The sequence below is a fragment of the Oryctolagus cuniculus genome, chromosome 7 (genome assembly GCF_964237555.1).
Source record: "Oryctolagus cuniculus chromosome 7, mOryCun1.1, whole genome shotgun sequence".
Classification (NCBI taxonomy): Eukaryota; Metazoa; Chordata; class Mammalia; order Lagomorpha; family Leporidae; genus Oryctolagus; species Oryctolagus cuniculus.
In genome coordinates, this window is record NC_091438.1 from 23,915,771 (window position 1) to 23,934,351 (window position 18,581).

Below are 18,581 nucleotides of genomic sequence, written 5' to 3' on the forward strand. Positions count from 1 at the left end.
TGGACAGATGAAATGAATAGATCCACACTTTGAGTCAGAATTGTCCAGGAAGCCTGTCAAAAGCACACTTCATCCTTACATCCCCTTCCCAGAGTCTTGTTCAGGTGGGTGTCTGAGAACTTTTGGTGTATCCTGGCCATTCTCTCTCTAACCTAAGTTCCAAAGGATCATTTAGCAGCCAGCTCCTTGAGTCTTGCTCTTCTTGGTGAATCTGAAAGATATTCTAGCTGCAAGCTTCGATGACTTTAATGACATTTTCCAAGCCAGAAATGAGCAAGTAAGGATGCTGGTTATAAGTAAAGGTGACAGGTGTGTAGAGATGGGGAACAGAGGGCATAATAAGAAAGGAATTTATAATGGCAGAACACCAAATACACATCCCAAGACAGTGACAAGAGTGTAGTCATACAGATTTAAAGTGCTTATTTGACTCACACAAACATGAGGGGGTATAGCTCAGGGGTAGAGCATTTGACTGCAGATCAAGAGGTCCCCAGTTCAAATCCGGGTGCCCCCTTCTTGTGTTGCTTTTCTCTCATTGGACACAATGTACTCCTAGCTCTCCCCACTGCATGGATTCAGCCTGCAAATGGGAGAGAAGAGGAGATCTGGGCTTTCCCAGAAATCCTTGCCTGACTCCTGCAGCTCTTGAGGAACCCAGTACTTTCAATGCTGAGCCCCTGTTCAGAGGTCCTGGGTTGAGCATGTTTTCATCTCAGCTTTCCTAATTTCGCTTCTGGAATTCACAATAGTCTCCACTGTGGTGGGAGACAGGGTCCTAGCTCTGGTTAAGGAAAACAGGGAGGGTCTCTACAGAAAACAGAACCTATAGTGTGTGTTTGTGTATGTGTGCATGTGTGCATGCACATGTATGCATACATATAAAGAGGCTTTGAGGAATTAAGAGAGACTTTATTTTTTAAAATATTCTTGTTTTCAACTTTTATTTAATAAATGTAAATTTCCAAAGTACAACTTTGGGATTATAGCAGCCTTACCCCCATAACCTCCCTCCCGCCTACAACCATCCCATCTCCCACTCCCTCTCCCATCCTGTTCTTCATCAAGATTCATTTTCAATTATCTTTATATACAGAAGATCAACTTACTATATACTAAGTAAAGATTTCAACAGATTGCACCCACACAGACACACAAAGTACAGAGTACTGTTTGAGTAAAATTTTCAAGATTTACTTTTTTTATCTGAAAGGCAGAGAGTTACAGAGTGCAGGGTAGGGAGAGGGAGAGGGAGAGAGGGAGAGAAACCTTCCAATCTGATGGTTCACTTCCCAAATGGCTACAACAGCCTGGACTGGACCAGCACAAAAGCCAGGAGCCTGGAACTCCATCCAGGTCTTCTATATGGGTGGCAAGAGCCCAAGTACTTGGGCCATCTTTCACTGTTTTCCCCAGTATATTAGCAGGGAGCTGGATCCGAAGTAGAGAAGCTGGGACTCAATTGACGCTCATAGGGGATGCCAGCCTTGCAGGCATTGGTTCAACCTGTTGTACCCCAATACTGGCCCTGAGAAAGATTTTTAAGGATTTGTTTTTCACAACTGTGGGACTGGCAAGTCTAGTTTCTGCAGGGCAGGCCAGTGTACTGGAGACCAAGGGGAGAGCTGATGTCACAGTTTGATTATACAGACCATCTTAAGGCAGAATTCCCTCTTCCTCAGAGATACTCTTAAGGCCCTCAGTTGTTTGCATGAGGCCTATTCACGTTACAGAGTGTGGCTTTGCTCAAAGTCTACTGATGTAGACATTAATCACATTAAACATACCGTCCCAGCAACATCTGGATTGACACATAAAATTAATCAGCAAATTGGTAATGCCTGAAGCTTGGCCAACTATATGTCTCAAGATAAGATTATGAATATAGAGTAAGTCATATATAGGGGTCAGTGGAATTCAGTTTGGAGATGGCAGAGCCCTGGCAATGGCAGTGAGGCCAGTGACTGCAGCCAGTGTCCAATGTGACAGCAGCAGGGGATCCCTCTCTGGGTCTGGCTGAGATCCTGACCACTTGGGTTCCTTGAGTCCTGCTCATTTTATGAGCCTGGGTCTTTGGGTTTCCCTGCTATGCCCTGAGCCCCTTTGGCCATCTGCTAATACCTACCTTCTGTGTTCCTTTAGCCTGATATAGCCTTTTCTTTCATCAAAGTACCCCAGCAGGTGCAAAAAATGTGGTAACATGTAAAGACCCTCAGAGAAATGAGGGGACTGTGGATTGCTAATCTGGCATCATTGTACTTAAAGATATTAAAAATCCAGGTAGTGCAGAGGGATGGAACTCTGGAACCCCACATCACACGGCAGAAAAAGCTGAGCAAATGTGTGCCTGTTGTCCCCTAGAGGCCAAATGTGTGGTTCTTGGAGAGCTCCAGAAGTGGCTTTAGGGTGGGATGGCTGATCCTAAGCCCTTATGTCACAGTTTTTGTCTGTTCCACATGCTAACCAAAACACAGCACTCCTGTCTGTACCAAGAGTAGCACATCTCCTCTTGCCATGGAATAACTGAACTATCTGAAAATGAGAGCAGAGGCTGATACTGAGGGATGTCAACTGTAATGTCAGTGGAACCTGCAGTTTCTCTCAGGCTCCAAAAATTAGCCAAATATAGGTTCAATGATTCAAGAAAGGGTGAGGGCTTAGCATTGTACCTCAGCTGGTTAAGCTGAGTCTTGTGATGCCAGAATCCCATGTCAGAATACTGGTTGCTCTGCTTCCTCTCCAGCTCCCCACTAATGTGCCTGGGAAGGCAATGGAAGATGACCCAAGTACTGAGGCCAATATTACCCACATAGGAGACCTGGATGGCATTCCAGGCTCCTCCTGGCCATTTTGGGGAGGAAAGATCTCTTTCTATCTCCTCTCTCTGTCATTCTACCTTTTGAATAATAAAATAAATCTCTAAAAGAAAAGGATGGGACCTCAGGAATTGTAATGTGGATCTTTGAGAATATTTGGACAGTTCAAATTATACCAAAATCACCAAATCTACCAAATGTGCCTTATCTTCCTATCTGAGAGCTGATTAGCCAGGAAGAGGTGGGAAGGTTCATTGCAAGAGGGCACCATTATTTTTTAATTTTATTTTTCTTAAAAAGATTTATTTTTATTTATTTGAAAGACAGAGTTAGAGAGAGAGGTATAGACAAAGAGAGAGGTCTCCTGTCCGCTGGTTCACTCCCAAAATGGCTGCAATGGCTGGAGTTGAGCTGATCCAACATCAGGAGCCAGAAGATTCTTCCGAGTCACCCACATGGTTGCAGGGTCCCAAGGACTTGGGCCATCTTCTACTGCTTTCCCAGGCCATAGCAGAGAGCTGGATCAAAAGAGGAGAAGCTGGGACTAGAACTGGCACTGAGGGGATCATTTTTCCTACTCCTCATTGTCTCTTGGCCTACAGAGAGAGGAAAATCTCAGCCAATTCTGGTACCAAATCCTGGGAAGTAAAGACAGTACCCCCATATCATTTCCAATTGGCTAACACATCAACAAACTCTAGATAACATGTGTAAATATGGATTCTTGGAGTATTTTATGAAGTAGGAAGAATAGAATTGGATATAATCATGGTTACTTATTATAAATGTACTTGATAAGCCTGATTCATGGGAGATCAATTCTAAATGAATTTGAGATACTAGGGATTTCTTGATATAATGTAGAAATAATCTATGGGATTCAAGGGATAGGACAGCTGGAGTGGACTCTCCATAGTGACTTGTCCACTCAGTCAATAACAATGGCTCCCTTCACCAGGGCTTTGAAAAAATGCACAAGTATGTGGAGCTGCCACATCTTTGAGAATTTTATGAGTGATTCTGTGTTCACAGGATTGCTGAATGGAGATATTATAGTGGCAAGAGATTCCCTGATTTCTGTGGGGATGGGGATGTCCTAGGGTGTCAGAGACCAAGAGGTGTGAGATTTTAGCCCCAAGGGCTGGGTTGGTGTTATCCTGTGTGATCTATGCCCACTGGATCTTGGCTATGGCTGGTTGGTCTGGAGGTCCTCAGGACTGAGTACTTGAGCCCTACTGTGATCCTACCTGACTTGCAGTAGCTACCATAGCTAGCCCCATGTAGAGGTTCCTGTCCTCACCTGGTTCCCAGATCTGAATCAGCTCAAAGCCCTGCACCCCTTTGTGACAGGGGACTCTTAATTCTTGGTGGCCTTCCACCTCTGTGAAACTTCTTAAGGACCAGTATTTGGGAAAATATCGGCATATCCTGCATTTTGCCCCTCTCTATAACCGCCATAAAAGGAGTGTGAGAAACCACATGTATTACCTTTGTGTGCTTCTCCTACCCAAAAGCTTTGCATAGAGTCCAGAGCCAGAGAATACCTTGCAGGCAGTCATGCAGGCAGTACTAGCAACCTTGCCTCCTGACACATGTGGAGCTCAAGGGTCTCTGATAGACAGAGGTGCTGTATGATATCTGGCGAGTTTGGGTGCAAGAATGCAGCAGAATTCCTCTTTGGCAAATGACTAGTATCCTATGAGTGACAAGCAGCCCTGGGAATACTACCTTGCATGGCAGCTACACTGTCTGGCCTGAGTTGGGTCTTTTCCAGTCCACTTCACATACAGTTGAGCATGCCCAGCAGCCCTCTGTCATTAAGCAGGATGGCAGGTATGGGTCTGGCCTGAGCAGATTTACAAGGCACACTGTGCTCAATACTGTCCATTGGCACTTGGTGTCCATCTCCACCCCATTCTGCACTCTAAGTTTTGCAGATGCTGATAAGATAAACACTATACTTGCTAAACTGCCTAGCCTTTTGGGATCTGGACACAGTTTAGGTTCTGGTGATAAGAAGTGCTCATGTAAGATTTGGATCTTGGGAGGGAGATGGGATACATTCTTCCTGCAGTGGTGGCAGCTAGATCTCTGGTTGGTATGTTTGCTGCAGCTGACCACACTGGGACACTTTATAGGCATGCATTGCAAGATCTGAATATTGTAAGGCCATGGCAGTTTCTTGGTCTCCAAATCACAGTGGTATCCAGATGACTGTGAAACCTCACGTTTCCTCTGATTCCTTTCCTTCTTCTAGCCTTTCCAGTGATCATGTCAGTCTTCTAATTTTTATTCTTTTTTAAAAGTGTTACTTATTTGAAAAGGAGAATGACAGAGGGAGTCACACACACACACACACACACACACGCGGGAGAGAGAGAGAGAGAGAGAGAGAGAGAATTAGGAACTCCATCTCCATCTGGGTTTCTTTCCCAAGTGGGTGGCAGGGGCCCAAACACCTGGAGCATCCTCATTGCTTTCCCAGGTTCATTAGCAGGAGAAGAAGAGCAGCTGGGACTCAAACCAGCACTTGGGTATGGGATACCAGTACCGCAAGCTGCAGCTTCACCTGCTGCACCACAATGCTGGCCCCAGTCCTCCAAGTTCTTGCATTAAATACTTTTCTCTTAACATTCCTACAGTTGTTTCTGAAATCGAGTCTGAATGTACAGTATTTGTTTCCTGACATGATTTTTAGAAACTAGGCTCTAAAAAGTGGGAATAAGGATTTGTTTAGGCAATCTGGTTGGGTTTGAAGGCAATACCATTTCATTATTGGTAGAAAATTAAATGCTCTGGCCTATGTCATGAAGTAGAAAAACACTTAAATTGATGTCAGTGGCCTGGAATTAGGAGCCTATTATACTTGTGTTGGCCAACCAGGATCAGCTGTTGAATCCTGAGTGGGAGAGAGCTACAAGCTGGTCAGATGTCTCCTTGCTGCCAACCTCACCCCTGGAGAATCCTGTGAAAGCCAAAGCCAAGGCCAAGGCTAAGAGTGGAAGCGAGAAATACAGACAACAAAAGTGAGAGAGCCTAAGATGGGTCCATCCTACAGTGCCTGCTGAGTCTGTGAGGCTGACTCAGAGCCCTGAAAGGAGTGAGGGTAGCTGCAGCACCAGAATAAGCAGAATAAGGGATGCCAGCACCAACTGCAGGCCATGACTTTGTGAGCTGGTGCCCTCTGCCAGGGATTTGAGGCTACAAGTTAGTGGGGGAGAAGAGGCTCTGGGGAGCCCATTGTTAGGAGTGTGTAGGGAAGGAAAGGCGAGCTAAGGGCTAGCAGAGGGTCAGGTGGCAGTGAAACTCATCAGGAAGACCTGTGGAGGTTCTCTAGGGATTCTGATTCATTACTAACATGCCCAACAGGCAGGCACACCCTTGTGATACCCTGCAACATGCCAAGATTCTGAGAGAAAGCCAACATTTTTGCAAACCACTCTTCAAAATGGGTCTAAAGGCACTTGCAGAATAGACAGCACTGATTTCCAAAGGCGATGCCCTTAGCTGGGAACCATGCAATGTTAAAGCATTGGTAGCTTGAGATCAGCCATAGTGGGAATATTGATGTCACGAGCAATGGCCTGCCTGCCTTGATTCTTTTCCCATACAGAATAATGACTTACAGTTCAGAAAGACAAAACCAGGGATAGTAAAAGAAAAGTTTATGTATGTTCCAAGAAAGGAATAGGCCAATTGAACCTGGTTTGCAGCTTTTATCCCTGATGAATAAAGGGCATTGACTGGTTATGGGGCTCTAATGCTCATGACTGACATATGTGATTGACATCTGGGAGTTGCATACCTTTGGGCTCTCTGTGCATGTGGCTAACCTTTTCTTATTTGGCTGAGCTCCCATTTTATCCAAACACTTTTACCACAGATTAAACTGCAAGGTGGGCAGGCTTGAATGGGTCCCATTGGAGAGCAGGGTGCTTGGATTCACCCCTGGAGGAGGATCTTGAGGCCCCTCTCCAGTTGCTCACATCCAATTATCTGTCTTTTACATCATGGGATTCGCAGGCAGTATCCATCAGACACAAGTGTTTGGTATTTCTTTCTTTGCCTCCAAAAACTAGTTTACCAGCACTGTACTTGGCAATGCTGTAGACTCAGATGGCTGCCAGCTGTGCAGAGGTGGGGAGATGTGGGAAAACAGAGCAGGGTGACAGGAGGGGACCACTCTTCAGTGCATCAAACAGCAGGTGCTACCAAACAGCAGAAGTCACAGTGTTAAAGTTCAGGAGGTGAAAAACACTCATTATGTTACAGCTTTATTTTTCTTATTGAGGAAAGTAGATCAGGTCCTCCCAGGTTCAAATCCAGGCTCTACGTATTGGGATTCCAGCTCCCTTTCACATGGTGAGTTCCTTGACAATGTACCTGCATACCAGGAGGATGGGGCATAGGCAGTTCAGACCTGTGCAAGGTCAGGAAGAACTATTTTTGCCCTGCAGCACCAATGACCTTGCCATTATATCTCCATGTAGACATTTTCTTTGTCCAGTATCTGAATCCTCTTGATGTGTTTTAGGGACCCATAAGCATATGAATTTTATTGAAAGGCATATCTACTTCTCTTACTACAGATGCCAAAAATACCATTTATTTTGCCTCCTACTCTGAAGGCAGCAAGGATCCCAAAGTGAGTCTCTCAGATTTAGTTAACTGGGTGAGAGAGACAGAGAAGGAAGAGTTCAGAATTGCTCCTGTTGATGATATGGCTCTGGCCCTAGTTTCAGTGGGAAGAAATTGCGTAGGCTGTGTCTCTGGGGAGACTGTGGCTCAAGTCCACAGCTTTGTTCCCAAAGGATGGTCCCAAGTCAAAGCCTAAAATTACCATGTCAGAAACAGCTGTGAATTCACAACTCCTTGCTGAATTTAACAAATTTTAGATGGCCAGATCACATTTTGGTTAAGCTTGTGCATTGGTAACTTTTAAAGCAAAGGATTTTTTTCCCATGAAACTCTCTATTCCAGAAATATTTACTAAGCATTTAGATGTGTGCTTCATTTCCCTTTACATCTCTTCCAGGATTATAAAGAAATAAGTACACAAGTATATTGTAAGAATTGATTTATGTTTGTGCATACACAACTGCATGTAATGTGGTATCTGTTGCTTTTCATTAATTCATTTATAAATGCATCTTGTTCTCTACTATTCCTAATATTGGTACATGAAAATCTATTTTCCTTTTAGATACTTTAAGTACTTATACTAATGGTCACATAGCTAGCACTGGCCATTTGCTGAGCCCCTGTACTGTACATACCTGGCACAGTATGAGACACTCCACACATACTGACTCTTTTGCTACTCACTGAAAATGTATTGGGTACATGCTGTTCCTACCTCACTTCTGTGGTGAGGTCTCTGTTAACGAGTAGCCCTGAAATGTGGGCAAGATTCTTCCCTCTTGCTTGCATCAGTTTCCTTACTAGAACTTTTACCTTTGCCTACCTGTCTGATGTTGTGAACATGAAGGAGTCAGTATCTATGAAGTACCTAGCACACAATGAGAACTTTACATTTGGTGAGAGTATAAATGTGGAAGGAGCTGTTTCTGCCCAGACATTCTCAAGGGCTCATCTTCCAAGATAAAAAAGCATGTTAGTGAGCTGAGAGCCATAATTCTAAAAGTTTCCTTGACCGAAAGGGAAACTCATTTTGATGGAGATAATTTCTTATGAATTTTTGTAGGGAAGCCATCATAAAATTCTGAGATGAGGCGGCTTAAACCAGACAAAGTTACTTCTTCAGAGTTCTAGGAGTGGGCTGTCAAAGAGAGAAGTACCTGCTCATTTGGTTTCTTCTGGGTCTCTGTTCTGGCCATACATATGTCTTCTTACTGTGTCAGCTGGATTTTCATCACTACACAAACATCCATGATGATTCTCTTTGGAAGTCCTAAACTTCCCCTTCTTTATAAATTGGATTAGGGCCCACCCTGATGGCCTTATTTCAATTCAATTACTTTTTAAAGCCTATTAAGCAAATGTAGTCATGTTTGAAAAGGAGGAGTTTGGGGTTTCAGTATGAATTCATAAGATTGGAGAGTCCAACTCATTTCTGAAAAACCCCAAAATGCCCTAAAATGACTTTGGAAATGGAACGATAGAATTGTGGATGAATCTGACAGGCTGAAATGGCCAAAGGAGCTCCTTTTACAGATGTGGACAGCTGTGCTGACAAATATAAACATTTTATCCATAGCCGCAAAGTCTCTGGATTACATGTTTAGGCCTTCTGATTGTAGAAAGACAATTTTTAAGAAATTTTATGAGATATTTAAAGAAGAAGAAGAGTCTACAGGTAAAAATAATCGTGGTTCAAAATCTTCTCATCTGAATGCCTTTGGCTGTACAATTAGATATGTGTTCATGACCAAAAAGTACCTCCAAGGTATTATCACAGGAAATTGAAGAACAGGGAATTCTAGGGCCCCACTGCTCAACAATAGCAACTGAAAGCCTAGAAAGTCACACAAGAATCTAGTTTTCAGAACTCTGGAATGGATTTCACAATTCACAACCATCAGGGGAATGCTTCACAAGGAAGCTGTGTCTCTGAGTTAATAAAATGCTATTCCAAGAGATTCCAAGATGTCAGAATAGGGAGGAAGTTACTGCTTTAGGCTAGGGCAAGATAGTCTAAAAAAAGTGGAGAGAGTACATTCTCAGGGGCAAGTTAGGGAGAAAAACTGAAGTGGAACTTCTATGGAAGGAAGAGGGACCCATGGATCTACATGGAGGGTGGGGATACATAGCACAAGCATGGATACTACACAGGATCCCAGCAGCTGACAGCCTAAGAGAGTGCCAGCTTTGGAGAGTGAGGTGAGATTAGACTGCAGCAGCCTGTGTCACTGGTGATATAGATGGGGGGAAGAACCTGGCATGAGTTCAGCCTGGAGCCCTTTGGAGCTATTGTAGTGGGGAACAAAATGGGGGCATATTTCTCTTTCCCTTTCCTCTCAGCAATGGCTCCCACAAATGGGCTAAGAGAAGGAAAGCATCATTTTGTACATATGTAAGAGATGTTGTGGGTCTTGTGTTGTGTCCATGCTCATGCTGCCACGTAGATCCACATGTCTCTCTTCCTTCCACAGATAGGGTGAAATTGATATTGGCTAGCTTTATTAATAATTATAATATTTTAATATTGAGGGTCCTTGCTGTCTATTCAGATAAGAATTCTGAATATCAGCTAGAATAAACCAGGTGACATGGTAAGTTTTTACCATTTATTCAGTGAGACAAATATGCAGGAAAGTGAGGGCTTTATTTAGGGGAGAAATCAGTCTAAAAATGTAAGTTGGATCTATACCAGGCAGAGAACAGGCTGGGAGCCATGTGGGGCAAAGCATGCAGTTAAGAGCAGCCACAGGTAGCATAGTGTGGGCAGGAAAGCAGAGCATGAGGCCAAGGTGCTCCATGTGTTTTATCTGCTTCCAAAGGGGAGAGGTTATATAGTCTGATTGGCAGGTGGGCATACAGGTGAGGTCAGGTAGGGGTGCGGTCTCCAGCTCACAAATACAATCAATTTAGTCTTATCTGCTTGCCTATATCAAAATGGTGGCAGAAAAAGGTTACCTAGATTCTTTGTCTCACATGGAAAAAGAATTTCCAAGTGGACAAGGCAGAGAGAAAAGCAAGGTTTATTTAAGTCAGAGACCAGAGACACCCCTGCCCAAGTGGCCAGGAAGGGGGCTCCAATAGAGGGAAAACCTGAAGGAGCTGGTGGTAGTGGGGTTTTAAAGTACAATTTTGGGGATGAAAAGAATTTTGGGAAATAAACTGACAATTAGCTAATAACCAGGTGGGGACAAAACCCACCAAAAGACTTGATTTGTAACCTTGCTTGCCCTGTCTGTCTCGATCCTGATAAAACAGGAAGAGTCATTGGGAAGGGTGAGATAGGCAACTTGTTTTCACAGTGAGCTGGGAGCTCAGAATACTGGAATCACTACTCCCTTGCTAGTCTTGTGATAACACTGGAAGCTTGAGGAGTGGGACAGGTACTTTTGTTTTGCTAAAGGCAGCTTTTAGGAAGAATCAAGCAGTGGGATTCAACACTTTGATCTCACTAAAGATAACTTTTGGGGGAAGCAAGCATTTTACACCCTTTTAGAGGGACTCTCCTTTCCTCATTTTCCACAGAGACCAACCTGTCTACTGACCCATCTGACTCCTTACAACATGAGACTTAAGGAGGAATTCCCTTCCCTTCCTCCCTTCTTTCCTCCACTCCTTCTCTCCTTTTTTCCTCCCTCCCTCCTTTCCCCTCCCTCCCTCCCTTCCTCTCTCTCTCCTTCCTTCCTTTTTTCTTTCAACACACTACATTTGTCTCTGTAATAAGAATAACTGAATTCCACTCCTAATAGTGGTATTTGCCATTGTGTTCCTTGGGTCTCTGAGTTGCTGTGACTCTGGCATCCATCAGGTGTTTTAGGTGTTCAGATGGCTCCATGAGTGACATCAGTCCCCACGGATGTGTCTGCCAGGGACCAGGCACACATTCTTCAGCAAGCTCTGTCCCTACCACAGAGTAGGGGCTGTCCCAGGAGAGGGAGAGTGCAAGTTCAGGGCCCACAGGGCCTGGGCTATAAGTCCTCCAGACTTGGTGGCTTTCCAGCCATGCCAGCTTGCTGGTTTGGCACCTCCTGGGTGAGCTGAAGCTACATCCTAACCTGGAATCGGTCCTGTAGCTTTTTTGGCCAAATACCTGTTCTGAGGTAAACCAGGTCTCTGGAGATTCTGCCAAGGCTACAGACTTGGCCACAAGGTGAAGGAAGAGGTGCAAGAAGGAGGAGATTATAGAGAAACTCAACTACTAGTTCTGAAGGGGAAGCTGTGGGGACCCCAAATGGGTGTTGAGGAAGAAACCTCATGTCAGAGCAGAGGAAACTTCTGGGGTTCATACAAAGCACAGGTAAAGGTGAGCCTGTAGCCAGAAAGGGTAGTTTGCAATGAGGTCAATCTGCCAAGTGCCCGGGGCAGACTAGGAGCAGGTGGAAGTTACAGCTCACTGAAGCATGTTATAGGGCCACGTAGATTCATCATACAAAACCCATACCACATCAGAGAGGGGATATAGCTCAGGGGTTGAACATTTGACTGCAGATCAAGAGGTCCCTGGTTCAAATCCAGGTGCCCCCTAACTCTTGAGCTTTTTATCCTCTGTTGTCCCCTCTGTAACACAAAACTCCTATGAAGAGTGAGAGGAAGTGGGTGGGAACCTTTAGGTCAAGTGCAACAGCTCAGTGTCCTGCCACCCCAGACGAGCTCCACCACCTGCCTCCATTGTGCTGCTTCCTTCTCTGCCTTGAGGCTGGAGGTCCACCTGCCTCCATTGTGCTGCTTCCTTCTCTGCCTTGAGGCTGGAGGTAGATGTTTGTGTTGTTGAACTGCCCAGAGCCTTAGCTTTCTTCCTCTATCTTAGGAACCCCAAATAGTTTTGTTAGCAGAGATGAGTGTGGTAGGTTCTTGCCTACAAGCAAGAAAGAATTCAGATGTGAGACAGGGAGCAGTGGTAAGCCAGCTAGCAAGGTTTAATGGGGGTAGAGCATCTGTCAGAACTGATGGGCACTTCTACAGACAGAATCTGAGAGAGTTCCCTGTCACTCACACTTTGGGAAGCAAGGTTACATGGTTAAATGGAGAGAATACACCTGGCAGGCCAGGTGGGCAGTTCAGCAGAGGGCTGAGTGCTGAGCGTGCAGTCTGTATTCAGGCTGGGACTTATTAGGGAAAGAGGTTCAGTTCTTACCATTTCTCTTTCCTTTCCTTCTTCTTCTCCTCCTCTTCCTCCTCCTCCAGCACACTTTGCTGAGTGCATTTAGGAAAAATTCCTCCCAAGGTTTCACTACTCAGTGCTATCGTACTGGGGACCAGGTGCCAGGCAGAAGAGCCTCCCCTAGGGTGCTTGCCTTGGAGGAAAGATGTGAAGGTTTTATGGCTCAATGTTACCAGGTCAGGTAACCCATTTGGTGCTGAGGAGAGAGGATTCTCCTGGGGAGCTTTCCCAGCAAGGAGTATGGCTGAGACCACCTGTAAAGTTATTGGGATATGGGCAGGATGTTGAAGTGTAAAGTACTGGGCTGCTCCCAGATGGGCTTCTACAGATGCCTTGTTTTCCTCAGGCCCCTCTTATACACATAGGCTGCTTTCTAACTTTCTACCTAACATTTCCCCCATCAAGAGAAGGTACCCATAATCTCATGGGGGTAGAATGGAAGATAGTCCATCTTCTGTAGTTTCTTCAGAGTTGACAAAAGGACAGAGAGCTGGTTATGGGTATTCTTCTCTTGCTATCTTTCCTATGGTGTTAGAGGGTAGCCTGGACCTGCTCAGTCCAGAGGACTGTTCATCTTGTCTGGTGGGGTAGGCTGGCAGCCCTGTCTTGGGAGCATCTGAAACTGGATGGCTTGTATTCTGTTAGGGATGAAACAAACAAGGGCATTAAAACACAGTAGTCCAAAGAGAAGCAGAAAGAATGTGGACACTATGTCTCCAAGGAGGGGCAATGACCAGGATTTCCATAACCTGGTGCTGTCTGGCCTCATCCAAGAAAGTACAAACATGATTTTGTACCCATCTACTTTGACCCAAAAACATTTTTGTAGCAGACACTTTCTTGGGCAGCAATTAGCAGGTATAGGGCCTGCTGGTTTTGAAGGACTGGGTTTAGCAACCCAATTGTGGGGGCCCTGGTCATGACAACCTTTTAATGGATGCAAGCTATGGTTTTGCTTGTTTGTTGTTTTCTTTGTTTTGTTTTGCTTTTTCCAAAGGAGAAGACTCTCTTTTGGCTCACTGTTGGGAGTCTGATTTAGGAACTTTTCTATGTCCCTATAACTAGGAATTTGTAACCTGTTGGGAAAATGCTGAGGCTGTCTTAAGGTTGCAAAAGTAAGAATTTGCTGCATAGACTATATTCTCTTTGGGTCTACTCTTTTTTCCCTAAAGGTGATGAGAGGGTTAAATAATTAACTTCCTAGTGGACTAGCTATGCTTTTTCCTGGATGCCTGGTAGCTACATTCTGCTGGGAAGTTAAGGGTATTAGCAAGTGTATGACCAGAATCTCAGGTTGGGGAGGGAAACAGGCTAATATATCATCTACATTCTGGATTATTTTGCACTCCCCTCAAGAAATAGGTCCTTTAAATCCTCTGTGAGGGCTTGTCCAAATAGGTGCAAGACTGTCAAGTTAGCCATTACTCTAAGCCCTGTTTTTTTTTTTTTTTTTTTTTTTTTTTTTTGTAAACTCATTTAAAGGTAAATAGGAACTGACAGGAGGAGCTTTTTAGACTTAATACTTGGATAGGGTTGGGGTAGTGGAAGAGCCATTACAAAAGAAGTGTGAACCTCCTTAAGGAATGCATGCCATTGACTCCTATTGTGTGGCTGGACCAGGAAGAGAACTGGTATGAATAGGAGGTTAGTACAGGATAGGAGGTATCTCTAAATGGAAATTTATTGTTTTACCTGCAATGTCACTGACCCTAGGCCATCCCATCAATAGTGATGGTTGCTTTGGCAGCTGGGCAGAGTGAAGGGCTTTTTAGCTTGGGACCAACAGAGTCTGCAGTTCTGACCCAGAAGTCCTTCAACCCCCAAGGCAGTTCCATTTCCAGTGGCCTGGCTCCAGAAGCCAGTTTCTGTCATGAGAGCTGTTTGCCCAATGCCCTGAGTCTTCACATCGAAAACAGGTGCCGTTTGGGGGTAGACTGGCCTTGTTGGGTCTCCTTGATGGAAGATCACCATGTAAAGCAGCCTTTAATTGGCTTGCCTCCTATCCTCACATTGCTCCTTCTGCCTAGCTTGCTCCTCTTTCTCCCAGTCTCCATTAAAATAGCCCACAGAGGCAGACTTTACTATGTCAGTCAAGGGGGCACTCAACCCAACCCTGATTTTTGAAGATTTCTTTTAATATCATCAGGGTGAACTAGAAAGCTATGGTCATGGGCAAATTCAAACACTTTGTATTTCCTCATGAGTCAAAACAGTGCCCATAAGAACTATGACCTTTCAGGTAAAATCAAATGTAGTGACCTATTTTGAGATCACCAGTAAAGCTTTTCTCCCCCTCAATTTGTTTTAAAAGGGGAGTTCTGCCCATTTACCACACACATAGGTGTAAAATCATTTTATAGTTTAATCTTTCATTTACTGGCTATGCTATTTGGTTCTCTATATTGTGGATAGGCATTATTACAGAAAAGGTCAATCATCCATTTTATAAGGTCTGGGATCAAACCATACATTGCAGTGGAGAGTCCTGCAGAACAGAATCAACTTCCCTCCTGAAAAAGAAAAGACGAGAAATGAGGCAAGAAGCTGGGCCTCCCTGATTGCTTAGCCTGACTTTCTGGGCTTTCAGATTTAACTGGAGCTGACTGTGGTAGCCTGACTTAGAGGAGAAGTTGTGACAGATACCCTGCCATCCTTAGGCTTCCAGATTTCACCATGTGGCCAGTGGGTTATGGGCCTAGGTTGCTGGGTTTAACTGGTATTACCATGTAACTCATAAATTTATACTAGAGCTTCTATGTAACTCAAAATTGAGTTTTTGGATTCATCTAGTAAGTTTCCTGGGCTTCCGGGTTTTCATTGTGTAGCCTGTGGATACTAGAGCTTTCTTAGGCTCTTGGAATCCAGCTATCCAGTATCTGCTGCATAACTGTCTCTAATGATCTCTAAGTCTCTTTTGGAACCCTTCCTTCCTTTTGCCTGGAACCTCCATTTGATCCACATTTTGAACTGGCAATGCCTATTATTCAGGGTTAGCTTGACTGAGACTCTGTCAGTTTCCCTTTAAAGATTCTGGTCTGTAAGCTGGAGACTGGAGCAGCTGGAAAAGAAAAAAAAACTTTTTCACAACTGAGGTTTAGCATCATTTCACATCTTGGCAACATTTTTAATGTAATCCAAATAGCCTAACTTGTTATCTCTACAAGATGAGAGATATGGCCTTGGACATTTCCAGGGGCCTTGCTGGAAATATCAAAGTCCAGAGAATTCAGAACCTTGGTTTTCAGGTAGTCTGTTAAAGGTGCCAAGAGAACTTAAAGTATCTGGTCAAAATGGAATTTCTTACCTGACTCTTCCCATCTGTGGCTGTCTTATTGGTTTCCATTAGACAAGGTCAGGTCTGGTTTTGCACTTGTGTCCATAACTGTACAGACAGCAGTTTTTTATAAGCAGGGGATCCTCAGAGAATTGGGACTGGTGGTCAGACTTGGTTATACTGAAGTTAGGGCAATTCTAGCAGGTCCTTCCTGGATGGGTCTAGCAGACTAGGGCTCACAGTGTCATGAAAGTTACATAACCTGGAGTCTGTGGTCAGCTGAACTGTGTAGAGAGGTTGCTGAGGGCCAGAGACCAGTTACCATTGCCATAGGAGACAATGAGAAGCTATATGTGGGTGGCTGATTCTTTTTTAGTTTTATTTTTAAAAGATTTATTTATTTTATTCAAAAGGCAGAGTTATATATATAGAGAGGGGTCAGAGAATGAAAGATCTTCCATCTGCTAGTTCACTCCCCAAATGGCCACAATGGCCAGAACTGGTCAGATACAAAGCCAAGAGCCAGAAGCTTCTTCCAGGTCTCCCACATGGGTGCAGGGGCCCAAGAACTTGAGTGATGGCTGCTTTCTTAGGCCATTAACAAGGAGCTGGATCCGAAGTGAAGCAACCCATATGGGATGCTGGCACCACAGGTGGAAACTTAGCAAACCTACTGTGCCACAGTACCAGACCCCATGGAGAATCACCAAATCACCAGAGTAAAGGGCTCACTTCCTCCTGCACTCACAGAAGGGCTCACAGGAACCCCTATGGATGTGTTCATGTGTTCAGAGAACCTTTTTTTTTTTTTTTTACAGGCAGAGTGGACAGTGAGAGAGAGAGAGCAGAAAGGTCTTCCTTTTGCCGTTGGTTTACCCTCTAATGGCCGCTGCGCCTGGCGTGCTGCGGCTGGCGCATCGCGCTGATCCGAAGCCAGGAGCCAGGTGCTTCTCCTGGTCTCCCATGTGGGTGCAGGGCCCAAGGACTTGGGCCATCCTCCACTGCACTCCCGGGCCATAGCATAGCTGGCCTGGAAGAGGGGCAACTGGGACAGAATCCGGCACCCCAACTGGGACCCCGGTGTGCCGGCGCCGCTGGCGGAGGATTAGCCTATTGAGCCCCGGTGCTGGCCTAGAGAATCTTATTTATCACATGACATAGTGGAAAACCAGTGACAAAGCTTGATCCTGCAGGTGGTTTTTTCAGTTCAATTCCTCACCTTCCTGGTCTCCTGGGTGAAGGCTGGAGCATGTATGGAAAGAATGGTACTTCAAAGCCGCAGGGGCTCTGGGAGCATGTGCAGAAATCAATACAAACATCCAAATTCCAAAGTCCCCCAAACCCCATGCAGCCTTTCTTGTCCCCCTGGGAGAACTTACAGGATGTCCAGCATACTGGATACCTCCACCCCAGACACACCCCATGCCAGAAGCCACACAGCCATTGTGATGTGTGAGGTTTTATGGCTCATCAGAACCCCTGTGCTACAAGTTTGAATCAACATGGTCCTGGATCACAGCAATGGTGCTCCTGTTGTCTTTCATTGGTGTGGGAGTGGTGCTGCACAATTCACGGGGAGGTCTTGTTATGGGTGAAATGGAAGTGGAGAAAAGATTACCTTGGTTCTTTGTCTCACATGGAAGAAAAATTTCCAAGCAGACAACACAGAGAGAAAAGCAAGATTTATTTAAGTCAGAGATGTCCAGCCAGAGTGGCCTGGAGGGGGCCTCCAAGAGGCAAAACCTGAAGGGGTTGGTGGTAGTGGGGTTTTAAAGTACATTTTGGGGGAAGAAAAAACTCGACATTCAGTTACAAGACAAGGACAAAACCCATCAAAAGACCTGATCTGTAAACTTATTTGCTAAGGTGTGGAATAGGTAACTTGTTTTTACAGGAAACTGTAAGCTCAGAAGGCTGGAATTGCCACTCCTTTTGCTAGTCTCATGATAAAATTGGAAACTCCCAAAGAGTAGGGCAGGCACTTTTGACTTTGCTAAAGATAACTTTTGGGAGAAGCAAACATTTTGCATCCTTAGTTTCCACCAGGACCAACCTGACTGTCTATTAACCCATCTCACTCCTCACAGTCTGATGTGCCCCAAGCACAGTTTGGCCAACAGAGAGCTTCCTCATCCTTGTTCTGAAGCCCTTTTGGGCCTGGGCTTTGAACCCCAAGGCAGGGAGGCTTGAGCCCAACCCCTATCCTTAGAGGGTGCTGAACCCCTGGGGTAATGTCTTCAGCAACATTGGCCTGCTTACCAGAAGAACAGCACCAGCCCACCCTAGCTCAGCTCAGGAGGGTTCAGACAAGAATTTGGTCTTGGGTTAAAGAAGAGGAAAAGGTCAGAGATGGAAGAGAAAGCAAATTCCAGCCAGGTATCTAAAGGGTGAGGGCAGGCTAGAGCGAGCCTGGGGGAGATCTGAGAATCAATGGGCCTGGGGAGGAGGTGGAGTAGGGGGGAGGATTGTTCCAACAAGAAATGATTTTAAAGCTGCAGGACCCAGCTGGAGTCAGAAGGATGTTCATGCAATGGGCAGGGTTGGGGAGGCTTCTGAGAACTGAAAAGAAAGGTAAATGGGAAAGGGCAGGGGCTGGTGGCCAGAGAAGGCTGGTTCACATGAGATGGGTCAGCCAGACGTAGGGACAAACTAGGAATGGACAGAAATTACTGTGGTTACTGGGGGAGCTCTT

General features: G+C 45.1%; 2 non-coding genes across 2 annotated transcripts; both read left to right on the forward strand.

Annotated features, from left to right (window-relative positions):
- The first annotated feature begins 445 nt into the window (after positions 1-445).
- On the forward strand, positions 446-517 carry TRNAC-GCA (transfer RNA cysteine (anticodon GCA)). Its single transcript has one exon. It is a non-coding gene; the product is annotated as a tRNA-Cys (tRNA).
- An 11,389-nt stretch (positions 518-11,906) lies between these two features.
- On the forward strand, positions 11,907-11,978 carry TRNAC-GCA (transfer RNA cysteine (anticodon GCA)). The gene has a single exon. It is a non-coding gene; the product is annotated as a tRNA-Cys (tRNA).
- The last annotated feature ends 6,603 nt before the right edge of the window (positions 11,979-18,581 follow it).